Source organism: Gossypium arboreum, chromosome 12 (genome assembly GCF_025698485.1).
Source record: "Gossypium arboreum isolate Shixiya-1 chromosome 12, ASM2569848v2, whole genome shotgun sequence".
Lineage (NCBI taxonomy): Eukaryota > Viridiplantae > Streptophyta > Magnoliopsida > Malvales > Malvaceae > Gossypium > Gossypium arboreum.
The window spans coordinates 89,519,191-89,533,723 of record NC_069081.1 but is presented as its reverse complement, the minus strand read 5'-3'; the positions used below and the strand labels follow the sequence as shown (position 1 = coordinate 89,533,723).

The 14,533-nt window shown below is 35.9% G+C and overlaps 1 pseudogene; it reads left to right on the top strand.

The window, feature by feature from the left end:
- LOC108477564 (putative ripening-related protein 5) overlaps positions 1-2,957 on the top strand; it is a 47,977-nt pseudogene extending 45,020 nt beyond the window's left edge.
- The last annotated feature ends 11,576 nt before the right edge of the window (positions 2,958-14,533 follow it).

Here is a 14,533-nt window from a genome sequence, read left to right as displayed (position 1 = left end):
TGATGATGAATAAGGCTTACTGCATATTATGTATTATATATTTATGTTATAGTGGTTGATGAATGCAGTTGTCCCATAATTTTTTGGTGTCATGGAAAGCGCTTCTATTAGGATTTTGTATAATTTTTGATATCATGGGAATCAAGTTGACGACAACATGTTGATTTGCTTCTATTAGGATTTTGTATAATTTTTGATGTCATGTGAAATAGGTTGACAACATGTTCGCAACTTGTTGACTACTTCTATTAGGATTTTGTATATAAATTACTAACTGTATTATTCAATGATAATTTTGTATTTATATGATCATTTTATGTTAATTAATTGTACAATTAATATTGTCTCAAACTTTTCCAAACCCAATACATACGAATTTGCTCATATTAGGGTCTTAAAAATAGGGGAAAATGTCATAAAAAAAATTGGACATGAGACAAATATCTATCCCGACCTTTTTAAGTTTGCCTTAGACGGGTTTATCCTAACTTTTTTAAGGTTGCCTTAAACGGGTTTATCCCAACTTTTTTTAAGTTGCCTTGGAAAAGGTCTATCTCAACTTTTTTAAGGTTGTTGTAAATGGGTCTATCCCAACATTTTTAACGTTGTCTTAGATAGGTCAATCTCAACCTTTTCTAAAAGTTGCTTTAGACAAGATCTATTCCAACCTTTTGGAGGTTACCTTAGACGAATCTATCCCAACCTTTTTAAGGTTGCTTTAGACAAGTCTATCGTAACCTTTTTTTAAGGTTGCCTTAAACAAGTCTATCTCAACCCTTTTTTAAGGATGCCTTAAACAAGATCTATCCCAACCTTTTTTAAATGTTGCCTTAGACAAGGTCTATCCCAACATTTTTAAAAGGTTGCCTTAGATAAGGTCTATCCCAACCTTTTTTAAAGGTTGCCCTAGACAAGGTCTACACCAACCTATTTAAGGTTGCTTTAGACGATTCTATCCCAATCTTTTTTAAAGGTTGCCTTAGACAAGGTTTATCGCAACTTTTTTTAAATGTTGCCTTAGATATGGTCTATCCCAACTTTTTTTAAAGGTTATCTTAGACTGGTCTATCCCAACATTTTTAAGGTTGCCTTAAACAGGTCTATCACAACCTTTTTCAAAGGTTGGCCTTGACTAGGTCTATCGCAACCTTTTTTAAAGGTCGGCATTGACTAAGCCTTTCGCAACCCTTTAATAAAGGTCGGCTTATGTTGACTTATGGCAACGCTTTTTCAAAAGCGTCGCCGAGCCTATGCCAACCTTTTTTGCGTCGTCTTAGGTTAAAAAAGTGTCGCGGTAGGGTTGTTTTGTTGTAGTGGACTATTACCATTATGTGTACTATAATTCGTTTATTTGTATGTTCATATTATTCATATTACGCATTTATTGTTATTCTGTTAAGCATATCAAGCACCGAAATTTATTTTTACATTTTACTACCAAATTGTGCTACATCTTAGCCGACACATTAAATTTTATTTTTAAAATAATCGATACTCAGCATTTTGAAATTCGAAAGTCGTTCCCTAACTTACGGGGTTTCGATTTTTGTGATAAATCTGGATAAACGGACTTTTTTTAAAAAATGTGATCTTTTAAAATAATCTCGGGAATCACAAAAGGATCGTGTTCTAACTTACAGAATATGGTTTCTCTCTAAAACCGAGATAATCGAATGTCTTTTAAAATAAATTTTTTGACATTTATTATCGTTTCGGGAATTTAAGACATTGCGTCCTAACTTAAGGGACATAATCTTCTTTCTCGATTAACATGAAGTATGCCGTTTCTCGAAAAATTTTCAATATTTTATCAAATGTTCATTTTTTAAATCTCTTCAAGATTTTCAATTCTCGACACTAAAGACACCAAGTAATCAACTAGGTACCAATTTTAGGCGTATCGAGGGTGGTAATCCTTCCTCATGCGTAACTGACTCCCGAACCCGATTTTTGGACTTCGTAGACCAAAATCATCGTTTTAGTAAATTTAAACTTCTATTAAAATGATTGAATTACGAGGTGATCCGATCACACCTAAATAAAAGGATTTGGTGGCGACTCCCATGTTCGTTTTTGTTTTCGTTTTCAAAGTCAAAGTCGACCTCTTTTTCAAAAAATGGTTTCGACAGTTATCAATATATGAGAATGTGGATTTGAGTATGCTGAAGCACATTATCCTCCTATTTATGGGTTGGGGAGGAGATATGGGTAATTCTAAACATTGTGTTAAAAAAAATAGATATGATCAGAACCTATAATAAAATTATTCAAAAAAAATAATCTTTCTTAAAAGTCAAAAGTGCCACAAATTTGTCCTAATTCCATGTTCCCAAGCTATTGATATCTTGAATCACTTAAAGGTATAATCTCTATCTATTGCTTTTTTCCCCGTTGTAGTTTTTCACATCCCAAACATTAAGCCCAAATTGGATTTAAAAGGAAAAAATAATGAAGAAACAAAGTTGGTTCAAGTGTTTTTTTAATTCTCCTTTGTGTTATTTATATTTTTGCAAGTGGTGAAGCTCAATCGTGCAAAACCTAGGGGGAAGATAAGAGGGAAAAATCCTTTGCTAGGTCAATGTAATCTCGAAAATGACTCGAATTGTTGTAAGGATGGAAAGTTTTACATGACGTACAAGTGTTCACCACCTATGCTGAGTAGTACAAAAGCAATGTTGGCACTTAACAATTTCGAGGATGGTAGGGATGGCAGTGGACCGTCGGAATATAACAACCAATACCACTCAAATGATGACCTTGTAGTGGCACTTTCGTTAAGGTAGTTTAACTACGGAAAAAGGTGCTTGAAGTATATCAACATCTATAGTAATGGAAAAAGTGTGAGGGCTAAGGTTGTGGACGAATTTGATTCAAACTATGAATATCGGCTTCCTTGTTTTAATGTTGATACCTCGAAAGCAGTTTAGAAGGCTCTTGGAGGATGTGAAAGTGATTGAGGTGAAATGAATATTTATTGGTCAGATACCGATTCATCTTTTTAACTATATATTTTAATGTATGTTTGTATTAGAATAAATATTTCTAATTCCTTGTATGCTTTAAGATAAAGTCAATATTAATGTAAAAGTCATACATGGTATGTTTTGTATAATGGTTTTTTTTAATGGATGTTTTGTATAATGTTAAAGCATTAAAATTATGTTTTAAATAAGAACTAATTATATGAAACATTCCCAAATTAATTTTCAAATTTTAAGTTGGTCTTAAAACTTTATTATATTTTAATTGAGTATTTTAATTGAGTCCTTAAAATATTTGTATTGTCTCAATCATGTCCTTCCATAAGCTTAGTTGTCACTATTGGTGTTAAATACCAATTCCGATCTAACACGCAAGGGCAAATCCAGAAATTTTTTAGGGAGCCAAAATTGAAAGATAAATTTTTGAGATGTCAAATATATATTTTTATCATGTATTAAATATTAATTTATGATTTTATAATTTTTAAGAGGACTAAATAGAATTTATTTCATTTTTTGGGATGCCAAAATATAATTTCCCCCATATTAATTTATAATTTGATCATCTATAGGGGGCAATAATTATAATTTTCTAACGGGGGGGTCCGCCCTTGGGTACACATGTACTTACCTTATAAAAAACTTATATTCGACATGTTAAAACAATTGATAGTATCATTAAAATTTAAGAGTTATTTCTTCTTCTTTTTTAATTCAAAGCACTTCACATAATAGGTACATATATTTACAATTTAACCCACAAAAATTAAACATGTTTCACGCTATACTTGAGTTGCCATTAAATGCCTAAGCCAATCATAAGGTCGATAGAAAGAATGATTAATCCAATATTAATAACTTGAGTACCTAATTAGAATGTTCCAAAAGTTTGAAATCTATTTAAATAACGCAAACTTAACCATTAATTTCCATGGGGAACAAAAATTCTTTAACACTTTGCTTTGTAGAATGGAAAGAAAATTGGAAGGATGAAAATTTGAAGGGGTAGAAAACTAGAAGGAATGAAAAACATAATTTTTCTTTCCATATAAGTGTGCTTGGTAGGAGAGATGAAAAAGTGGTAAGAAAATTACATTTCCTTTTCATCCATTACCCAATTTAGTTGAAATGATTGATTTTTATAGGTTAGGATGAAAAATGATCATCTCTCTTAATTTCTTCCCAACCAAGCACACTAAATTTATTTTCTTTCCACTTTTCCACCTAATCAAACACGCCTATAAGCATAAATGGACAAATGCCTTGGCGATAAATATGCTAAAAATCAAACCTCATATGATAACATTGTTTTATTAGTATTGTTTTCAAGTATTTAATTTAGGCAAATATGTAGTTTAGACAGATTCTAATCCTATCTTAAAATAGAAACAAGATAGCAGCCTTGTTACTTATATATGTCGAGGTATATTGTTGAACATTTTTGTATATAGAACCATAAATATAATTTTTAGGTCAACATTTAATGTCGTTTCCTATAAGTTTGAGATTATTTTTATTTTCTAGATTTAAAAATCTAGTCGAATAGTTGAGATTAATAATATTTTCTCTTAAAATTTGTCATTAATACGCATATGTAATCATACCATAGATTAGGACAAATTTGTGGCAGTTTTGACTTCCAACAAAGATATATTTTTTTTAATAAATCTATTATAAGTTTTGATTGTATCTATTTTTTTAATACAATTTCTAGAACTACTTAAAGCCCCACCTCAATTCATAAATAGAAGGATAATGCGCTTCAGCGCATTCAAACCCACGTCCTACATTGATAACAATACTCATGCTAATCGAGTTAAGACTCAATCATGACTAAAACTTTTAAATCATAATAAATGTGGGTTGCTAGTAAAAATATTATGGAAACCCCTGTAGTCGGATTGCATTTTACCCCTTTTACTAAAAAAAAAGAGAGTAAATTAGTCTCTATACGTTAAATAAAAGAGTAAATTGTTCCTTTTATTAAAAAATTCATCTATTTCTACAGTTAAAAATTGGCATGGTTGATGGAATAACTAGATACCTACACGTGGCATGCCACGTGAACCTCATGTTGGTATACAGGGATCAATTTTTAACAGTAAAAATGAATGAAAATTTTAAAAGAAAGACCAGCTTGCTCTTTCTTCTAACGTATAGGGGCTAATTTGCTCTTTTTTTAGTAGAGTGGGTAAAATAAGATCTAACCCTTAATACAAATTCATTCATGATATTTTTACAACGAGAAGATTTATTTCTCAACAATATTGCTTAGTCAAATGATAATTTATTGATATTTTAACTTATATTATGATTCCAACAATTGTAAAATGTGGCAATTTTTAAACTTTTGTGAGACATTGGGCCCTTTCTTGTGATACTTTTAGTAACATTGTGGCTATATAAATCCACCACTTTCATGTTCTCTGCACTGTACATACCCAATTTTGCCAAACCCAAATACATTTGAAACCCTTACTAACCCAAGCCTGTTTACAATATTTTCAGCCCAATTAGCCTAACCCAAGTACTACTAGCCCAATACCCTAAATTAACCTAGCCCAACAGCCCAAAACAAATCAGCAGAGAGGAAACCCTAATTCCACTTGTTTCGACACCACCATCACCCCATACCACAGCACCCCACTCTCCATGCCACCATGTCGGCCACCTGCTCTCTCTGACCACCATGCCTCATCACCTTCACCCATTCCTGCAGGACCAGAAAGAAGACAAGACAATAAATATTAAATACAATTTTGTAAAGGCTATAAAAGCCTATTTGGCTTTCTGTAAAAAAGGGTTCTTTTTTTAGATCTTTTGAATACACATATATTTCAAAAAAGTCAGTAGATATAGCAAGAATACTAGTCCGAAATAGATATTAACACAAAAAAACAACCACCAAATCGGCGCACAAAACACCAAGATTGCAAATCGAAAACAGAAGGTGGTTCTAGATTTATTTTCATTTTTGTTTATTTTCTCACAAATACATACATTAAATACGTTAAATGTATGAAAGTATAATATAAAAAATACAAGAAATAAAAAATAAAAAAAAGAATTTTTTTTTACCTCTCCACGTGTGGGTGAGGCTCGGTGGCCGTTCCGTGGACCGCCCCTGCAGAGCTCCCTCCTCTCCCCTCTCTCTTTTCTTCCCTCTCCCCTTCTCTCCTTTCTTCCCTCTCCCCTTCTCTCCCTCTTTTTTCTCTCCCCGATACAAATGAAATTTTAAAAAAAAGTTGATTTTATAGGGACCAAACGCACTGCTTTGGTCCCCCAACCAATAAACGACGCTGTTTCAAGGGTGGGTCGGGTCGACCCGACCACCCGCCCCAAACAGATCCACAGTGTTTTAAATGCGGAAGGGCTATTTGCACAATCAGCCCCTCCGCATTTTCAGTATTTTAAATCAAGTTCTGTTTTAATTATAATTGGGCCATGTTGTTTTGCTCCGCGTTCGATTTGGTCCCCCCTTTGCTACACAATGTTTTAATAAACGGGGTTATTGCGCTCTTGGCCCCTCAATGTTTAGAGCGCGTTCAAATAGACCCTCTGACTTATCTCTTATTTTAAAATTACCACAACTTTGTTTTTTTATTATTTAATTTTAGTCTTTTTTATTTTTTGGTTTATTCGGTTTTCCTATTAAATATTCTTATTATTTATATAATATTAGTACTATTATTATTATTATTATTATTATTATTATTATTATTATTATTATGTATTAGTTTATGTTTTATTATACAATTATATACTTATAATACGTATACACGCTTAATATATTTTGTATATACTTATATAATATTAGTACTAAAGTTTTTATTTTAATATGTATATATTACCTAAATGACTAGTATTATATGTATACGCATATTCTTCATATATTATGTTCTTAATACTATATCTTACATATATCGTATATTTTAATATTGTATTATTATGGTCTAATACTATATTATGCATATTTTTTTAACATATATATTGTGTACATATTTTCTAATTTCTTATATATTATATTTTTATGTTATTTGCTATATGTTTCTTTTGTTATTACACATATCTTTATATCGTCTTTATTATTATTAGCCTCTATACACATTTTATATACGTATATATTATGTATATTTTACCATTACATTATATGTACGTATTCAAATTATAGTGTCTTTAGCTACACATTTTAGTACTATATTATTTTATTAGTTTCGCTATTATAATTATTAGTTTTGGTTTCAATAAATATTATAATATATATATGTATATATATACTTTAGTATCACAGCTTATATACTTCTATACGGTCTTGTGTATATATATTTACATGCATATTTTCTTTTATATACATTTTATCATATGTATATATATGTTTTACTACACTAGTTAATCTTTCCCTATTTTATATATATATATTTCTCAAATACTTGATATAGTATATTTATGACTCTTTTATTATATGTATACGCTTTTAATATATTATTAGGTACATTTTCATCGCTTTTTTATCTCATGTTTAATATTCTCATTATTTACGTTTGATATCGCACGTATAATTATTGTTTTTAATATTATCATCATAGTTATTATTTATCTTAGCATATACTTGGTACTTTTATTCATTTCTATTTCATATCAATTTGCTTTGCATCACTTCGAAAACCATATTCTTGTTTTCCCATTAATTTCGATAATCAAGGCAATGTACCGATTTAACATTAAGTCATCGAGTTCATCGCTAGGTTGGGTGAATGTCAATTGACTCGTGTTAAAGTGATATACCCTTCTCAAAAACCGGGATGAACCAAAATTTCTCGCTTTTTTAACCGGATCACGACTAAATTTTGCATTAAACTCGCATTTTTGAAAATTAAGACAACACGTGTTTATGAGATACCAATTTTTGGGCGTCGCGAAGGTGCTAATACCTTCCTCGCGCGTAACCGACTCCCGAACCCTAATTCTCCTCTGGCTTTTAACGTAGACCTAAATTCAGCCTTCCTTTTGTTTTAAAAAATGAATCTAATAGGTGTCCGATCACACCTAGGAAAAAGGATCGGTGGCGACTCCCTCTTTATTTTAAAATCAAACTTCAAGTTTTCAAATTTTCAATAAATCGCCACAATTAGCGGCCAAGCTAAACCAAAATTTTTACGTCGCTACAGCTGGCGACTCCACTGGGGACAACCATTTTGAGAGTCGTGTCTAGAATTAAACACGTTTTGTCAAAATTTTCAAATTTCTTTGTTCAAAGTAAATTGGTCGTGATCCGAAAATCTCGTTTTCAAAATTCATGCATTTGTATCGTGTTTCTTCTAACTTGTTATTTGGTTGTTTTTCAGTTTTCAATTTTTATGGCTTTAATTTTGGTTTAGTTTCTTTAAGTAAAACGTAAAGGTTTATGAGTTTTTCCCCGCACACCGTGCACTTGCATTTTCGCATAACATGAGTTCTCTACCCGGGCTCCGTCCGTTTAAGTGAAAGTAAACGCTACGCCTTCGTGAGTTAACTCGTCCCTCCGCACAGGCTAGTGAATACTTTCGGGTTACATATGACTTATGCTTTCGTGAGTTAACTTGTCCTTCGCATAGGCATAAGTAAATGTAATCCTCGAATTGAACTCGTGAGCCTGTGATAGGTTATGACCGAGGCTTCGGCTGATCTTAGCGATGATAGTACGAGCAATTCGAAGTACTGTTTAGAACCGAGACGCATATAACGAACCATACGAGCTATCCAATTAGAGCCATGCCGAACCTCTCGTCCGCTTATAGTCACCAAAATAAGTACACGGGAAAATGCCTTTTGCCTTTCATTTACACTGTTTATGCAAAATAATTGGATTGGGTAGTTTAATTTGTTTTTCAAATTATATTTGTTGTGTTTATTAACCAAGTTTGTTTGTTTTTATTTTTATTTTCATCATGCATCATAGGCATCATATTAGGAAGGTGTTGATTAAAAGTTGGTTGCCAAAAAATGAGTTTCTGATGGAGGAGTCAATTACACAAATAACCGAGAAGAATGCCGTGGTTCGGGACTAGTCTCTAAAAACTCAGAGAGAAAAGGGGGATAGTTTAGTGGAAGGGTGTGTCGCCAATTTGCCCAAACATATAACTGTAAATGTTCGCCAAAATAACTTTGAGGATTTGGTTCGAATTTGGAATCAGTGGGATTCAGACACTAGAGACATTTTCACTGAGAGGTATAGAGATATAGCTCACCTGATCACCATCCGTGTAGACGAACAGTTGATTCAAGCCATGGTTCGGTTCTGGGACCCAGCTTATCAGTGTTTCACCTTCAATCAAGAAGATATGACTCCAACCATAGAAAAGTATGCTGCTTTACTCCGCATCGACAATGTACAATTCGGCAAAATATATGTGAAGGAGCCTAAGCCGATGACCTTCAAGAAAAAGTTAGTGAGACTGACAGACATGACTGATGCATGGGCTGAAAAACAGATAAAGAAGAAGAATGAAACCATTTGCATTCCATGGTCCTCCCTACGAGATTTGGCTCTGAACCATCCCGACATGCTGAGAAGGGTAAATCTATTCGCTTTGGCCATTTATGGTTTGGTCATTTTCCCAAAAGTTCTCAGACATCTCGAAGTTGCAGTAGTTGATTTCTTCGAAAGGTTAAAACAAGGAATCAACCCTGTCCCGACCATCCTAGCCGAGGCCTTCAGGTCTCTGAGTAGTTGTCGAAGAAAAGGGGAGGGACGATTTATCGGATCTTGTAGATTGCTCAATGTTTGATTTTGAGTCACTTCGGAAGGTAGAGCGACTCCATTCCATCTGTTTTCTAAAACATTCTCCCCGCTAGAAGCTTACCTCAAGAAAGAATGGCCGAAGGAAGTCACCGAGCAACATTTGGTATCAGTTTTTCAAAATCTTCGCGCCGAGGATATAACATGGAGAGCACCTTGGATCCGTCCTTCAGTTCTGCTATACAAATGTGGAAGCCAAGATTGGGTACCTTTACTTGGGTTATGGGGAGGAGTTGGATATGCTCCGCTATTGGTCCAAAGGCAATTTTCTTTGCGAAAATTCCTCCCTGCAACTGGAGGATTGGCACAATTCGAGTTCGCTTTCACGGGTGAAGGATATATGAAGAGAGTCCGAGATAGTGCAAAGTCTTGGAAGGAAATTCATTTCATGGAATTAGCCTTGTATGCTGATACCCTTACCCAAGATTACGACATATGGAGGAAGCAATGGGTAAATAGTCAGCAAATCTCGTCAACAAACTACACCATCCAGAATCCTTTCTCAGAGGAAACGCCGTCTGAGCTAGAAATGGCAAGACAAGAATTCGAACGAGAAAAGGCCAAGATGTCTCGGGATCTTAGTGCCCTTCAAGAAGAAAACTATCAACTGAAGATTGAAGTTTAGGTTGAAAGGTCCAGAACTGAAAAAGCACAAAGAGAAGCCGAGATTGTGAGAAATAACTTAAGGGACCTTCATTTGGAAAACAAGAAATTAAGAAACACTATAAAGAATAGCGGGTTGGGCAAGTCGACAGCAGAATGGAAGGAAGAAATTAGCAATATCAAGGAGGAATGGAGTTTTGGAAGGAAAAGCAAAGAAAGAGGAGGGAAAGGTCATGCTACCGTGATAGAGTTAAGAATGAAGAACGCCGAGTATGAAATAGTGACTGCAGAATTTGCGAATAGTCAGTCTGAACATCAAGAATTAAAAAGGAAAACACGAGATCTAGAAAATATGCTGCAATCTCGTCAACAACAATTAGATAACCTCCTGAAGGCTCTAGAAGAAAAGAGTGAGCAGTATGATAGGGACATTCACGCGTATGAAGGAACTCTCAAAGAAAAATAAATGCAACTCGACTTCTTGATCAATGAAATTCGCAAAGCGGCTATGCAAGTTGTTCAATTATCAGATGAAGCCGAAGTTCTCAGTTGCCAATTCCCTCCGAGCCAAAGATTGAGCATATCAGAGTTTTTAGAGCAAGTGAAGAAACAAGGCAATATGGCTAGGAAATTTGTGTAACCGTTGGAAAAATGGAAACTTTGTGTAATAGATTATGTTGATAAATGAAATGCCTAAATATGGGGCTATCTTGAAATCAACACCAAATTCTTGCATGTTTACTCGTAACTAACATTTATGCATCATTTATTCTTTGGACATTCATCCATCCATATACTCAGTCATTCATTCATCGCATGTACACATCACCATAATCATCCACCGAAACTAAAGAACCGTATAATCCGCAGTTGCAAGATTTCAAATCTAGAACCACGCCATTCCTATAAAACGCGCCAATAAGCTAGAGTAATGGAAGCTGAATTCAATGAGAGAATTGAAAGGATGGAAAGGGCTCAAAAGGAATTACAAGAGCAACTGGCCAAATCGCAACAAGAGACGAGAGACCTAATGGTGAGATCTCGAGAGGAATCACTCAAGCAAAGAGATCAGATGGCTAAAATGATGGAGATGATGACAACTTTGGTCAAAGGAAAAATGCAGAACCCCGATGTTATGGAACCTCAGTCAAGAATTCACCACGATCAGGATCCACTCTATCCCCCGGGATTCACTCTACCGCCCGCATATACAACACAAAGAGGGTATACTCAAAGGGAACCCACTGGCTTGGAACATCGACCTATGCCACATGCTCCACCCACTAATTTGGGGCAAGGAATATTCGCGTCGAACCTAGGGGCTAGTCCTACTGATCCACTAGTTCCAGATCTGGATGACCCAGCAGAGGTAGCCAAGTTGAAATTGGATAACCATGACGCAAAATATAGGAGTCTAGAGGAAAGACTCAAAGCAATAGAAGGCAATGAAGTCTTCTCCGCACTAGGTGCCAAGGAACTCAGTTTGGTACCTGATCTAATTTTGCCCCCGAAGTTCAAAGTGTCTGATTTTGAGAAGTATGATGGGACAATGTGCCCAAAAGCACATCTTATTATGTTCTATCAAAAAATGACCGGTTATGTGAACGAGGATAAACTACTCATACATTGTTTTCAAGATAGTCTAACAGGGTCAGCTCTTCGGTGGTACAATCAACTTAGTAGAGAAAAGATTCGATCTTAGAAGGACTTGGCGTCAGCATTTTGCGATCAGTACAAGCATGTATCGGATATGGTGCCAGACCGTATGACCTTGCAAATGATGGAGAAAAAGCCATCAGAGACTTTTAGACAGTATGTACAGAGATGGAGAGACGTCTCAGCTCAAGTGGAACCCCCACTAACAAAAACGGAGATAACCGTTCTCTTTATTAATACTTTAAAGGCACCGTTTTATGACAAATTAGTGGGAAGTGCCACGAAGGATTTCGCGGATATTGTAATATCCGGTGAACTCATAGAGAATGCCGTCAAGAGCGGTAGAATGGAAGGATCAGAAGGCTCAAGAAAAGCAGCACCCGTAAGGAAGAAAGAGCCAGAAACCCACATGGTGGGAACTAGGAGTCGTTACATTCCCAATTCGTATCCTAACCAACCCCGACCACGAAATTATCCACCCCAAATTTCTATTATCCCCCTCAAACCCCTTACTACCAAGCACCACATCCGTCCTACCTCAGATACGCCATTTAACAACCAAAGACCCGTCACTACTTTTCCACAAAATACGGACCTACCAAAGCCAACCCGAAACGAACCAAGACCAAAGAAGGCATAATCCCGAGAGACCGCAATTTACCCCCATCCCTGTGTCGTATGGGGAATTGTACCTAAAACTTTTGGAAAAACAGCTAATTTCTCCCCATTACATGGCACCCCTTAAACATCCATACCCAAAGTGGTACGATCCAAACGCTAGTTGTGCATACCACGCAGGGAACCAGGGGCACTCTACTGAGAACTGTCTTACTTTCAAAAGGAGAGTTCAAGGACTCATTGACGCGGGTATCCTACGATTCGATAGTGCCAGTAACGCCACGGGAAACCCGTTCCCTAACCATACCGAAGGGAATGTAAGCACAGTGGGGAAAAAGGATGAATGGAAGGACAGAAGATGTGTTTCAGAAATAAGGACGCCTCTGCAGAAAATCTGTGAGGTATTGGTTAAGAAAGGATTGCTCTGTCACTCTGATAGAATTTTTGGAGAAGAAGGTAAAAGTTTTTGCAATTTTCATGGGATTGTTGGACATGACATTCAATCATGTGAGGACTTTAAAAGGTTACTTCAAGACCGGATGGATAATAAGGAGATCAAGGTCCTTAACAAGAGGGAAGATGCCAACGAAAGAGAAGTATGCGTCTCTAATAGCCAATCATCAGGGCCCCCTTATAGTGCTGATCGACCATTGGTAATTTATTACGACGCGATGAGAGAGCCATTGAAACCACAGATGGTAATTGAAGTACCGTCTCTTTTCCCGTATAAGGACAACAAAACAGTACCGTGGAGATAAGATGTTAATATCGTTACACTGGAAGTTGAAAAGTCTAAAGCTACAACTAAAGACATTGGGGAAGTAGGTCATTTTACCCGCAGTGGGCGTTGTTATTTGAAAGAAGTCGAACCAGTAAAAAAGAATAGCGATTGGAAGCAAAAAGGGAAAGCAGTGATGCACGAAGTCAAAGTCGAGCAAGAAATTCCACCCGTGCAAGAAACCAAAAAGCCTGTGAATAAGGAAGAAGCTCAGGAATTCTTGAAATTTATCAAGCACAGCGAGTATAGTGTGGTGGAACAATTGAGTAAGCAGCCAACACAAATCTCAGTTTTATCTCATGTTAAATTGAGCCACACAGAATACTTTATTGAAGGTGTTAAATTGCTTATATGGCCAACAACATATCCGTTGAGAAGCTTGATAGGTGGGTAAATAATCTAAATGCGGACAATTTCATCTTTTTTAGTGATGATGAGATACCGCCAAATGGTAGGGGCTCGGTGAAAGCACTACATATCACGACTTGCTGCAAGGGTTACATAATACTGAACGTACTCATCGATAATGGGTCAGCATTAAATGTTATGCCATTGGCCACGCTTTCCAGAATACCGATGGATTTGTCCTACTTAAGGCCCTATCATTCCACGGTAAGGGCATTCGATGGAACGAGGCGCGAAGTCATGGGAAAGATAGAAATCCCTTTGGAAGTGGGCCTTTACATTTATGATGTCGAGTTCCAAGTCATAGACATTACACCCTCTTATAACTGCCTTTTGGGAAGACCTTGGATCCATTCTGCTGGAGCAGTCCCATCATCCCTCTATCAAAAGGTGAAATTTATCATGGACGGTTGTTTGGTCACTGTCGAGGGAGAAGAAGACATTGTCTCATCTGTCTCTGCCGATGCACCGTACTTGGAAGTGAACAAAGACGCATTGGAATGTTCCTTCCGATCCCTTGAATTCGTCAATGCCACTTTTGTTGTTGAGGGAAACAGAATTCCGATGCCAAAACTGTCGAGAAATACTAGAATGGGTGTCAAATTGACCGTAGGAAGGGGAGCTCGAGCGAGAAGAGGTTTAGGGAGATATCTGCAAGGAATAGTCAGGGCTTTAAAGCCAGTGCACCACAGGGCCCGATACGGTTTGGGGTTC